Source organism: Mytilus trossulus, chromosome 9 (assembly GCF_036588685.1).
Source record: "Mytilus trossulus isolate FHL-02 chromosome 9, PNRI_Mtr1.1.1.hap1, whole genome shotgun sequence".
Lineage (NCBI taxonomy): Eukaryota > Metazoa > Mollusca > Bivalvia > Mytilida > Mytilidae > Mytilus > Mytilus trossulus.
This window is the reverse complement of record NC_086381.1, coordinates 79,673,600-79,688,492: the sequence shown is the minus strand read 5'-3', so window position 1 is coordinate 79,688,492 and position 14,893 is coordinate 79,673,600.

The following is a 14,893-nucleotide window of genomic DNA, read 5'->3' as shown; positions in this document are numbered from 1 at the left end:
TAAACAAAAACCATAACGATACGTTAACGTATCAGATACGGATACGATGCGTCTTTAAATGTCCCAATTGTCTCAAGATGGTAAAAATAACTGATTTCAAATAAAATAGCATCATTTCTAATAAAAAGAAGACTGATTTTGGTTATTTTAAACTATGCGAATAACATATTAGTATGATTTCTCTGACACTCTTTTAATTTAATGAAAAAAACTATTCTAATCTATAAAAAATACAAAAAATCCAATGGCAGGCAATAATTTTTAGTAAAGTATTTGCATTTTAGGCAACACGTACAAAAATTAATCATCTTTTTCCTTAAAGTAATCATATTTTATGAAGAACAGCCAATCTTGATGTACAAAAAGTACTCAAATCATATGACAGTTAATAATTTGTATCAAAATAAATCAACAAGTGCATTCTCATTCAACAAAAATAAAAGTTTAAGTATTTAAATTCTCATTATATCTCAATTCTGATTAGATGACTTGTCTCAAGATGGTAAAAATGACTGATTTCAAATAAAATAGCATCATTTTGAATAAAAAGAAGACTAATTTTGGTTATTTTAAACAATGCTAATAAAATTTCAGTATGATTTCTCTGACACTCTTTTAAATTCATGAAATAAAACCTATTCTAATCTATAAAAGGACCAAAATCCAATGGCGGTCAATGATTTTTAGTAAAATGAAGAAATATTTGCATTTTAGGCAACGCATACAAAAATTAAATATTTTTTTCCTTAACTTATGCATATTTTATGAAAAACAGCCAACTCAGATGTACAAAATGTACTGAAATGATATGACGGTTAATAATTTGTATCAAAATAAATCAATAACTGCATTCTTATTCCACAAAAATAAAAGTTTAAGTATTTTAATTCTCATTATATCTAAATTCTGATTTGAAGACTTGTCTCAAGATGGTAGAAATAACTGATTTCAAATATAATAGCATCATTTCTAATAAAAAGAAGACTAATTTTGGTTATTTTTAACAATGCAAATAAAATTTTAGTATGATTTCTCTGACACTCTTGTAATTTAATGAAAAAAATATTTTAATCTATAAAAAGTACAAAAAATCCAATGGCGGTCAATAATTTTTAGTAAAATGAAGAAATATTTGCATTTTAGGCAATGCATACAAAAATTAAATATCTTTTTCCTGAAAGTAAGCATATTTTATGAAGAACAGCTAATCTTAATGTACCAAAAGAACTGAAATCATATGACGGTTTATGATTTGTATCAAAATAAATTAATAACTGCATTCTCATTCAACAAAAATTAAAAGTTAAAGTATTTAAATTCTCAGTTTATCTCAATTCTGATTAGATGACTTGTCTCAAAATGGTAAAAATGACTGATTTCAATTAAAATAGCATAATTTTTAATAAATAGAAGACTAATTTTGGTTATTTTAAACAATGCGAATAAAATTTTTAGTATAATTTCTCTGACACTCTTTTAATTTCATGAGAAAAAAACTATTCTTATCTATAAAAAGTACAAAAATCCAATGGCGGTCAATAATTTTTAGTAAAATGAAGAAATATTTGCATTTTAGGCAACGCGTACAAAAATTAAATATTTGTTTCCTCAAATTAGGCATATTCAATAAAAAGAAAACCAATTTTGGTTATTCTAAACAATGCGAATACATTTTGTATGATTTCACTGACATTCTTTAAACTTCATAAACAAACCATTAATTTTAAACTATATACAGTGAAAAAATCAAATTGTGGTCAATAATTTCCATTGAAAAGAAGAAATGATCGCATTCTGGTTCAACAAAATTAAAAGTAAAAAGATACTTCTTCTTCAAATATTCAAATTTTATACAAAATTTGTCAATAAAAGGAATTTATAGCAACAGTTTGAAATTGAAGTTACAATATTTTCAAATATGAGAAGAAAAATTAGCATTTTACGCAACGTGTATATAAATTTAATATCTTTTTCCCTAAAGTAAACATAATTTATGAAGAACAACCAATCCTGATGAACAAAAAGTACTGAAATCATATTGCGGTTGATAATTTTTATCAAAATATTGAATAAATCCTTTCTTATTCCCCAAAATAATAGTTTAAGTATTTTAATTCTTTTTATATCTCAATTCTAATGAGAGTATTTATCTCCAGTTGTTCAAAATAACTGATTTCAAATGAAACAGTGCCATTTTTAAATAAATAGTTTTGTTTTGGTAGTTTTAAACAATGCGGATGATATTTAAATATGATTTATCTGACATTCTTTTAATTTTATAAAAAGCGACCTTTTCTAAACTATAAAAAGTTCTAAACTTCAATGGCGGATTATCGGCATTTTCGTAGGTAGAAGTTCATGTTAACTGAGACATATTATGTATTATATATGTTTCTAATGTTTACGATATGTAATACAAAACAATTAATCAACAGAAACAATCTAACGCTTTAATTAAGCATCTAATATAACTGTTATACTATTTTTACTTTTTTATTGCAACCAAATTAACGTGTAAATTATGGTGTCTTCGTCGAGGTCCGCGTTCATGGATCGTAAACACTGTTGAGTTCGGTTTACATTAGAATTTGAAATATATACGTATCCGTCCGATCCGTGCATAAATTTGATTTACTGATCGATCGATGACCGTTGTCACGGTAACTCCCACATAGGTTATTTGACTTATCTGACGGATCCTATGGGTCACCGATCACCGATCAGTCATCGATCAGTCAAACATCCGTCACCGATCATTCACCGATCAGTCAAGTTCACGTCAAACAGTAACGCCTAAGGTTGCAAGTACTGTATTATATAACTTTTACATTCCACAAATTGTTTGTTATTCTCTCGCCGGAATTTGAACCAAGCTACAGAGATATCGTGCAACCAAATCGCCTGCGCTGTTGTATCCAACGCGCTAGACCACTCGATCACTTTGACTTCACAATTATAAAGCTTTCAGTGGTCGGGTTTTACCTTTTCTAGTCAGTATTTATGTAGCGTCGTTATACAGTGCATATATACATGTATATATACGTCTTTCATCAGGACTAATTATTGTTTGTAGTACATATGAATTATCATGTACTGCGCTTTTTTTAAATGTTGGGCATGCAAACGTAGATATGTTTGTTTTCTATTTAAATTACAATGTTTCATCAATACATATCACAAATTATTCAATTATTGTATTTCTTGAAATTAGTATGAAATTGGTATGATTTAGCGCTTGTTTTGTGGAAATACAAGATTCAGACAAATGACCTTATATATAAAGTTAGCATAACACAAACTGAGGGCTGGGATTTAAAAAAAAACATGTTTAACACCGCCGCACTTTTGTGCCTGTCTCACGTCAGGAGCCTCTGGTCTTTGTTAGTCATGTATGAACTTTATTTTTTGTTATAATTCGGAGTTAAGTGTGACGTCCATTAACACTGAACTACTATACATATCTCTGAAGAGGCCTGCTGAAGGACACCTTTATGTGTTGGAGTTTCTCGCTACATTGAAGACCCGTTGGTGGCCGTCAATTGTTGTCTGCTCAATGATTGGGTTGTTGTCTCTCTGACACATGCCCCATTTTCATTCTCAATTTTATGAAATTTTACTCAATAACGTCAACATTCCGTCAATATCCTTTCTTTTCTTGAATATACATGATTGATTACAGGATGGATGCAGGCTACTTATTAAAGGAGTTAATAATGGTATGCTGTCAAATAGTACAGAAAGGTGAATGTTAGCTGTTTACCTTGTTTACAATTAATATTTTGTAATGGTATCAACTTACAATGTAATGTGTTGAAAACTTCTGACAATGTTCCGATGGATAGGTATCATGATCCATAAACTATTTTGTTTTTGTATAGTGCATCGTCCTAAAATATGGTAACAAGCATTTAAAACATAGTATAACAAACTGAAATGTATAGCATTATTCAAAACAATTGTACCATTATATGTATCATGTGTATTACATAAATCCCAGCAAACACCAAAACGTCCTTAAAATGTTATAAAAATGTTGTGTCTTATGTCATGAAAATATTACAAAAAACATGAGATAGCATAAATTGTATGGTTGGATATATATCGCTAAAATGATTTCTAAACTATTTGCATACTATAATTAAAATGATGTCAAGAAATATCATGATACCGTGAAAACCAATGGCGTATAAAACATTTTGATAATCTTTTGAAAAAATTATGAACGTTTGAAAAACATTATGAACATCAAATAATGTTATAAAATGTTTTTGGAATGTTTTCTTTGAAATTAAACTGTGCCTAAAAAATGTCTACAAAATCTTTTAAGAAGATGTTTTTGGTTGATATTTTTATAATATCAATATCAATTTTTTGATACTTTTGGTTCAGTTTCCTGCTTTTATAAATAACAAATCATTATCCCTCTGTTTAAATTTCAACAAGGTGGCATAATATAAGATTCAACCTAGCATATTGTTCTTAAAATGACTTGTACCAAGTCAGGAAAGTGGCCATCATTATATTAAAGTTCGTTTATGTGTACAGATGGGTGCACTCCTAACCTGTACAGCAAGTTAACTTGATAACCAGTCATTTGGACTGGTCAAAGTTAACCTGTGACCAAATATAGGACTGCTCTGACCAGTCCTAGGACCAAAATCTAGTTAACTTGAAAAGCGGACTTGGTCCTAGGACTGTTTTTATGTCTGCCAAAAAGTTAACTTGGAAACAGGTCCACTATTGATATAAGTTAACTTCGAACCAGTCCTGTCATAAGTTAACATAAGTTAACTTCGGAACCAGTCCTGTCATAAAGTTAACATAAGTTAACTTGGAAACCGGTCCTGCCACAAAGTTAACTTCTGCTTGGACAAATCCGATCAAAACCAGACCTGTTCCCAAGTTAAATTTTGACTGGTCTGCTCTACCCTAAGTTAACTTGTAACCAGGACCGCTCTTCGTTGATTTAAAAAAAAAATAATATCTTTTTTTCGTAGTATAAACATCGAAAATAAAGTAATTTGAAAATTAATACTTCCGGTTTATGAACAGGATTAAATACAAATATTTGAAAATAAGTACGCACAGAACGTAACACAAATTTATCTGTGATCTGACAATCTATCTATTATAAAAACGATATCGGTTACAATGATAACAGGCACTGAATATATATATATATATTCCGAGATCAAAATCAATCAAATTATGTATATTTTTTAAAAGAAGTATATTTGATGTTAGGTGTATACGTCCTTGTTAGTTATACATCCTTGAACTATGCAGCCCCAATCAGCAATAGTTTAATTCATTTAAATAATGACTACAAATTTTTGCTCGCCTAAATTAAGGGTCCTCTTTTTATTCAAAATACTGATACTAACAAAATTTCAGTAGTTTTGATGCCTCCAGTTGACCTGTACAACAAAATTATTTGACCGCATCCACCAAAACTGACCATATATGCACTTTAAATTGTAAATCTATATACCCGCATAGTAAATCAGCCATATTTTTTATGTCAGGATTCAATGTATAATACATTCATGACAATGGACAGCAAAATTGCAATATAATAACAAAAAAGTTTTGTTCGCATAAATTTAGGATACCAGCATGTCCTCATTTTATTCAAAATATTGATACGTAACAAAATTTCAGTAGTTTTGATACCTCCAGCTGACGTGTACAACAAAATTATTTGACCGCATTACAAACAATGACCATATGTGAACTTTAAATTGTAAATCTATATACCAGCATAGTAAATCAGCCTTATTTTTAATGTCAGGATTCAATGTATAATACAATCATAACAATGAACAGCAATATTGCAATATAATAACAAAAAAGTTTTGTTCGCATAAATTTAAGATACCAGCATGTCCTCTTTTTACTTAAAATACTGATACGTAACAAAATTTCAGTAGTTTTAATACCTCCAGCTGACGTGTACAACAAAATTATTTGACCACATTACCAAAACTGACCATATGTGAACTTTAAATTGTAAATCTATATACCAGCATAGTAAATCAGTCTTATTTTTAATGTCAGGATTCAATGTATAATACAATCATGACAATGGACAGCAATATTGCAATATAATAACAACAAATTTTGGTTCGCCTAAATTAAGGGTGCCAGCATGTCCTTTTTTTTACTTAAAATTTAAATACTGATACGTAACAAAATTTCAGTAGTTTTGATGCCTCCAGTTGACTTGTACAACAAAATTATTTGACCGCATCCACCAAAACTGACCATATGTGCACTTTAATTTGTAAATCTATATACCCACATAGTAAATCAGCCATATTTTTATGTCAGGATTCAATGTATAATACAATCATGACAATGGACAGCAATTTGCAATATAATAACAACAAATTTTTGTTCACATCAATTTAGGATACCAGCATGTCCTCATTTTATTCAAAATATTGATACGTAACAAAATTTCAGTAGTTTTGATACCTTCAGTTGACTTGTACAACAACATTATTTGACCGCATTACCAAAACTGACCATATGTGCACTTTAATTTGAAAATCTATATACCCAGACAGTAAATCAGTCATTTTTTTATGTCAGGATTTAATGTATAATACAATCATGACAATGGACAGCAATATTGCAATATAATAACAACAAATTTTTGTTCGTATAAATTTAGGATACCAGCATGTCCTCATTTTAATCAAAACATTGATACGTAACAAAATTTCAGTAGTTTTGATACCTCCAGTTGACTTGTACAACAAAATTATTTGACCGCATCCACCAAAACTGACCATATGTGCACTTTAATTTGTAAATCTATATACCCGCAAAGTAAATCAGCCATATTTTTTATGTCAGGATTCAATGTATAATACAATCATGACAATGGACAGCAATATTGCAATATAATAACAACAAATTTGTGTTCGCATAAATTTAGGATACCAGCATGTCCTCATTTTATTCAAAATATTAATACGTAACAAAATTTCAGTAGTTTTGGTGCCTCCAGTTGACTTGTACAGCAAAATTATTTGACCGCATCCACCAAAACTGACCATATATGCACTTTAATTTGTAAATTTATATACCCGCATAGTAAATCAGCCATATTTTTTATGTCAGGATTCAATGTATAATACAATCATGACAATGGACAGCAAAATTGCAATATAATAACAAAAAAGTTTTGTTCGCCTAAATTTAGGATACCAGATGCACTTTAATTTGTAAATCTATATACCCGCATAGTAAATCAGCCATATTTTTATGTCAGGATTCAATGTATAATACAATCATGACAATGGACAGCAATTTGCAATGTAATAACAACAATTTTTTGTTCACATCAATTTAGGATACCAGCATGTCCTCATTTTATTCAAAATATTGATACGTAACAAAATTTCAGTAGTTTTGATACCTCCAGTTGACTTGTACAACAACATTATTTGACCGCATTACCAAAACTGACCATATGTGCACTTTAATTTGTAAATCTATATACCCGCATAGTAAATCAGCCATATTTTTTATGTCAGGATTCAATGTATAATACAATCATGACAATGGACAGCAATATTGCAATATAATAACAACAAATTTTTGTTCGCATAAATTTAGGATACCAGCATGTCCTTATTTTATTCAAAATATTGATACGTAACAAACATGAACAAAATTTCAGTAGTTTTGATACCTCCAGTTGACTTGTACAACAACATTATTTGACCGCATCCACCAAAACTGACCATATGTGCACTTTAATTTGTAAATCTATATACCCGCATAGTTAATCAGCCATATTTTTTTATGCCAGAATCAATGTATAATACAATCATGACAATGAACAGCAATATTGCAATATATAATAACAACAAATTTTTGTTCACATCAATTTAGGATACCAGCATGTCCTCATTTTATTCAAAATATTGATACGTAACAAAGTTTCAGTAGTTTTGATACCTCCAGTTGACTTGTACAACAACATTATTTGACCGCATTACCAAAACTGACCATATGTGCACTTTAATTTGAAAATCTATATACCAAGACAGTAAATCAGTCATTTTTTTTATGTCAGGATTTAATGTATAATACAATCATGACAATGGACAGCAATATTGCAATATAATAACAACAAATTTTTGTTCGCATAAATTAAGGGTGCCAGCATGTCCTCTTTTTACTTAAAATACTGATACGTAACAAAATTTCAGTAGTTTTGATGCCTCCAGTTGACTTGTACAACAATATTATTTGACCGCATCCACCAAAACTGACCATATATGCACTTTAATTTGTAAATCTATATACCAGCATAGTAAATCAGCCATATTTTTTATGTCAGGATTCAATGTATAATACAATCATGACAATGGACAGCAATATTGCAATATAATAACAACAAATTTATGTTCGCATAAATTTAGGATACCAGCATGTCCTCATTTTATTCAAAATATTGATACGTAACAAAATTTCAGTAGTTTTGATACCTCCAGTTTACTTTTACAACAAAATTATTTGACCGCATTACCAAAACTGACCATTTGTGCAATTAATTTGTAAATCTATATACACCATGCATACCCGCATAGTATTAATCAGCCATATTTTTTATGTCAGGAATCAATGTATAAGATAATCATGACAATGGACAGCAATATTGCAATTTAATAACAACAAATTTTTGTTCGCATAAATTTAGGATACCAGCGTGTCCTCCTTTTATTCAAAATATTGATACGTAACAAAATTTCAGTAGTTTTAATACCTCATGCTGACTTGGAAAACAAAACTATTTGACCAAAACTGATCATATTTGCAAATCTATATACCCGCATAGTATTGTACCGAGCGCCTTAATGTCTTCTCCTGGTGCTCCTGTTCACATTTTAGTAGGACCGTAAATGTACACGTAATCAATAATATTGGAAAACTATTAATGCAAAAAATATTCTGAATAAATTGAGAATGTCACAATTTCATCTCTTTATTCATAATAACAGTCACATCATATATAGGAGTTCATGATGGTGTACGTGTAAAACAAAACTATTATGCCACATCATCAAAGTACCAACACTGACATGTCTGAATTCATTTGTACTATTTACAATGATTTAATAAAAAAAAAGTATACGAGGTTCTCTTCTTGGAATCTATTTTGTTGGTTAATTGATTTTGTTTATAGTTAAACGTCAAGTGGAAACTATTTCATTAAAATGCGCATTGAGTATAATTTTAGGACGTCCCATATAAATATCGGCAATGACAAATCTGACGAATTTGACGAGATTGTTGATAGTTTTACCACACCGTATGCTTACGGACACTGTACAATTTCTGTTAGAATATTCTGCGGGAAATAGAATAGTAAATCCAATGCAAACAAGTTGAATATCAATGAAATATCCATGCAAGTATAAATTTATGCATAAAGTAAAATTTAGGAAGGGACAGGTAAACAACGGGGAACGAAGTAACGTAGACAATGTTGCCGATGTCCCGTGATATAAGAATATTGTTCCGATGCGTTGGATAACCTTTCTATCCGCCTTCTAATAAAAAAAAACTCTGTGTGATCGTATGGCCATTTTTTATTTATATAAGAATACATGTATATAAAATAAAAGAGAGCATTTGTATAATATCTAGTAGAGTCTAGCGAGTAAATAATAAATGATATCTGTGGATAAACCATGCGAATGTTGTTTACATATTTTAATGAAAGCTCAAGTCTGATAAGAAAATTCTTATAACGATAATCTGCCATAAGCAGACCTGTCCTCAGGTCTGGTCAATAGCAGACTTGTCCACAGGTCTGGTCAAAAGCAGACCTGTCCTCAGGTCTGGTAAGGAGCAGACCTGTCCACAGGTCTGGTCTGAGGCAGACCTGTCCTCAGGACTGGTCAAAAGCAGACTTGTCCACAGGTCTGGTCTGGGGCAGACCTGTCCTCAGGACTGGTCAAAAGCAGACTTGTCCACAGGTCTGGTCTGGAGCAGACTTGCCGATAGGTCTGCAGCAGTCCTAAAAAAGCAGACCGTAGGTCTGGTCCACCGACGAAGAAGTTAACTTGCTTGACTGCTTAAAAATTCTCAAGTTAACTTAGAAAGCAGTCAACAAGTTAACTCTAAGTTAACTTTTGTCAAGGTTAGGACCGCACCCATCTGTATGTTACATTTTAATGTTGTTTTTCTGTTGTGTCGTTGTTCTCCTCTTATATTTTATGCGCTTCCCTCTGTTTTAGTTTGTAAACCGGATTTTTTTTTTCAACCGATTTATGAGTTTCGAACAGCGGTATATACTACTGTTGCCTTTATTTACAAACAAAAAGTGAAAACCAACAACAAAATAAAAAGTACAAATGAAACAAACATGGTAACGATGTAAGCACTTTTAATCATCTGCTTTGAATAGTCTATTCTGTATAATACCACTGTCCCGGATGAAGTAAAGGTATATGTCGTATCCCGCCACTTCTGGTGATACTTTTTACCAGTTATGTGCATGTCATTCATTCGTTGTCGTTAGAAGCTCTGTATCATAATATTTTTTTTTAGTTTTTACTTGACTTGGTTTACATGCGTCAATCCGAAATTTAAATAAGCTTTTTCGTTGTATGGACTTTGCTCAATATTGATGGTCGTACGGTGACTTATAAGTTTTTAATGATAGTCATTTTGTTAAGATTTGTGTCATAGTTCATTATACCGAACCTCCGTAGCTTTTGTTATCATATACATGTAAGCATAACTCACAACTGTTGATTAAATTCTATACAAATCACAAAAAACACAGCACATCTGAATGCCGCGGACCTTATTATAACAATTATTATTATTACAATTTACCCGTGTTTTGTTAATGCCTCTATTATATATATCAATATTGCGTTGCTGAATATATGACTTATACATCTTATCCTGACGTCAATCGGATACTGAGATTGCTGTATCATACTCCGATGATATGTATTGAAATGAAATATGGAAAAAAAAGTTTGATAAAGTATGCTTTTAGACTTTCTTTCATCGACAAGAAAGAAGTCCATTTGTATTAGGAAGAACAAAAGTTTTCTTTTTTAACAATGATACCACATATTTACGTTTGTATATTTTGAAAACAGAGTAGTATATTTCTTAAAGTACGATCAACGTTATTATAAACGGAACACTTATTTAATTTAGAAAAATGGTGAAAAGTTGGTAAAGTTGACTATGATTCATTTGGTTGTATATTGATAATGATAGCGCAAACATTTTCGTTGATTTGATTAAAACTAAAAACTAAAGATAAAATTACTAACCTTTTGTTTGTGTCATTCAATTTCTTGAAGAGTAATTTTAGTCAAAATGAGTACCTGGTGCACAATATTTGGCACCGTTTATGTTATATTAAAGTTACGTTACCATTATAATTGATGTCAACAGTTACTACGTTAAAAATGAAAGCACACAATCACATTACTCATGCAATTATACAAAACAGTGAATACATTAACAAGTTTGAAGATATAAAACTAAATTCGACAGCACAAACATATCAAGAGTGATGCATTTTTTCAATGAAGACAATACACAACTTATAAGATGCACATGTATGTAACTGATATAATGAAAACATTACATAAGCAATTGTACGAAATGCATTGCAGCCAACTTTATATATGTTATAGTTGGAGAATCAGAATAACTTGAGATGTGTATACTAGGTAAAAAGCTGAATATAACAAATTAGGAAGTAACTAACACATCGAAATAAATGATATGATGATACAGAAAAATGATAAATCATAAGACGTCTTTAAACGTACGAAAACAAAATGTAGTATTATACAATATAAGCAAGTTTGATTTTTACAATAATTATAAGTAGTCGTGATCTACGTATGACAATTCACAAACTGAGTGCAAACGGATTGGTTCTTTTAAATAGCTTGCTATGTCTTTTGTGATGTTTGGCTGCTTCCATCAACTTTATTACATTTCATTAAAACATAATAAAACAATAAATACCATTCAAATAGGGGTATTGATGTCTGTATATTACTATAATTTATCGTTAATCGTGATTTAATATGGTTATGTTAACATACCTGATTATATGAAAAGCCTCAGATGTCATATTTTAGAGATTTACAAAATGTTATGCTGAAGCTTAAAATGTAAAGTTTAGACATCGTGATGTTGAATTGAGTCAATAAACGCTAACTTTGAATTACAATATCTTTAGTTGAATCTGTGCAATGTTGACTTGCAATGACAAGTGCTTTAGTCGTGATAGTATAATGATAAGTCATGATGTTGTGATGATATGCCAAACACACATTACATTGAGTTTAAAGTAAATGAGGTGTAATTGACGTTGCATGATGTTAGCTTGCAGATGGATAATGCTTAGTCATCTACTTTGGTTGCTTTGATCACAAATAAAATGAGTAGCTAAAATGTATGGTGCTGACTTGTTATTAATAAATGTTGAGCTGATATAGTACGATGTTATCTCATTGTGCTATTGAGATAGGTCTATCATGCAATCTGTTGAGTTAAAATACCATGATGTACAGTTTAGAGTACATGATGTTAAGCTAAGATATCACGATGGTGTGCCAGTAAAATGTCACTATGGGCTTACCATACGATATGATCACTCGATACTACACGACGCACAGTTGAAATTGTGTAATGTTAAGTTAAGATAGCATGATGTTATATCAGTATAATGTCAAGATTTGCTTACCACACGATATGCTCATTTAAAACTACACAACGTACTGTTGAAAGTATGTGATGTTTAGCTATGATAGCATGTTGTTATATTATTTGAATGTCACGATAGGTTAATGTCTACTGTCTGGGAATCCCAACTACGACGTAAGAAACATATCCGATATCATTTATGAAACGGCTATTCCATAACGATCAACCAACTCGTGATGGCGTCTTTATTAATACTGTGGATTCATTTATTTTCGTGGGTACCAATTTTCGTGGATTGAGGAAAACTTGCATGTTCGTTGATATTTGATTTCGTGGTTTTACCGAAGTCTGCATACAAGCCATAAGAAAATGTGTCATTCGTTGAACATTTAATTTCGTGGTTCAACTGTTTCCACGAAATCCACGAAAATTGGTATCCAACGAATAATAATGAATCCACAGTAGTTATCAAAGGTATCAGGATTGTAATTTAGTTCGCCAGACGCCCGTTTCGTCTACACAAGACTCATCAGTGACGTTCATATCAAAATATTTATAAAGCCAAACAAGTACAAAGTTGAAGAGCCATGAGGACCAAAAATTCCAAAAAGTTATGCCAAATACGGCTAAGGTAATATATGCCTGGGATAAGAAAATCCTTAGTTTTACGAAAAATTAAATAAGTTACTGTCCATGCAGCCGGCACTTGAAGACGTTTTTGTTTCAATTGTTCAGGTTTCCAGGTTTGTGTGTTTCGTATCAACTTTGAAAAGTTATGTCTGGACATTTCGATGTCAACGCGCAACAGTTAAGATCAAACCGTATCTATTCCTCAAACCGACAATTGTGAACATGGTGAATACGTTTTTGGATGACCTGTTCTAATACACAGGAAATAGTACGAGTTTATTAGATAAGTAATTACAAAAGTCATTACTCGATAAAACTTCGTACTATATCAACACATTGGAAGATTCTCAAACACACAGATTGTAACATAAACAATAGTTTTTATTCATGTATTGATTACCATGTGTTCTCTGATTATCTTTATTAATGCATTTATTGTCAATGCAGCTGGCACTAACAAACGTATTTTTTTCAATTGTTCAGGTTTCTAGGTTCGTGTTTTTGGTATCAACTTTGAAACGTACTGTCTTGACATCTTTCAAACGAAAGCCGAGAGGATTATTTAAATCCACAAAACCGTACATTTATATATCTTGACTCCCCGAGTTTACGAAAGCCAAGAATAATAAAATCGCACTTATCACTTTAATCATTACCGAAGTCTATTTAAATTAATTTTTTTTCAATTATTAATACAAATCCATTAAAAAAAGCATAGGTTCGGTTAAACCATCATATGGATAATTCAAACTTTACCATTTTAAACGAACTCAAAAAAGATTAGTATTTTTTACAAAATTATGAGGGTACGAGTTAGTGATTACACAACTACTCAGAAGTGAAAAATGTAATCAACAAATTGATTGGATTATCCTTATTGCAAATGCATATTATTAAATTTAATCTTATTATGCAATATTTGAAAGTTGTTTCGGAATGGATTTATGTGTAGTGAATTTTAATATAATGGAGAAGAAAAAAAAAACAATAGCCCAATTCAATGTATTTTAATATGTATTATATGTGTAACACACCTGGTAAACCATCTAATCATAAGCAAATGGTTAAGACGGAAAAAGGTTGCTTGCACTTCCTGTTGAGCTTTTCTGGTTCAAAATATCCAAAATAACACAATGAAGGTCAACTTTTTGTCAATTTACTGAAAAGTCAATGAGTTGTTTTGGTAAAAAAGAAGAATATCATGCCATATATAATTGAATTAGGGTTTGTCTCGTATATAATACTGACCAATATTATTTAAAATGACATCGGAATGACTTTTCCACCAGCAGTTATTGACAAAATGACAGTGCGATCATCGTTATAGCTAACATATATATCAGTAAATTGGTATTTTTCTAAAACCTTGCAAACATAGAATTACAATTTGTTCTTTTTCTTTACGAATACAATTTCATTAAGCTGAATATGTTTGCATACACAAGCTGTATATGAATAGTATTGACCTATAACGCATGTATGTCCCAAGTCAGGAGCCTGTAATTAGGTAGTTGTCGTTTATCTGAGCTTAATGTAAAAAAGTGAGATGATC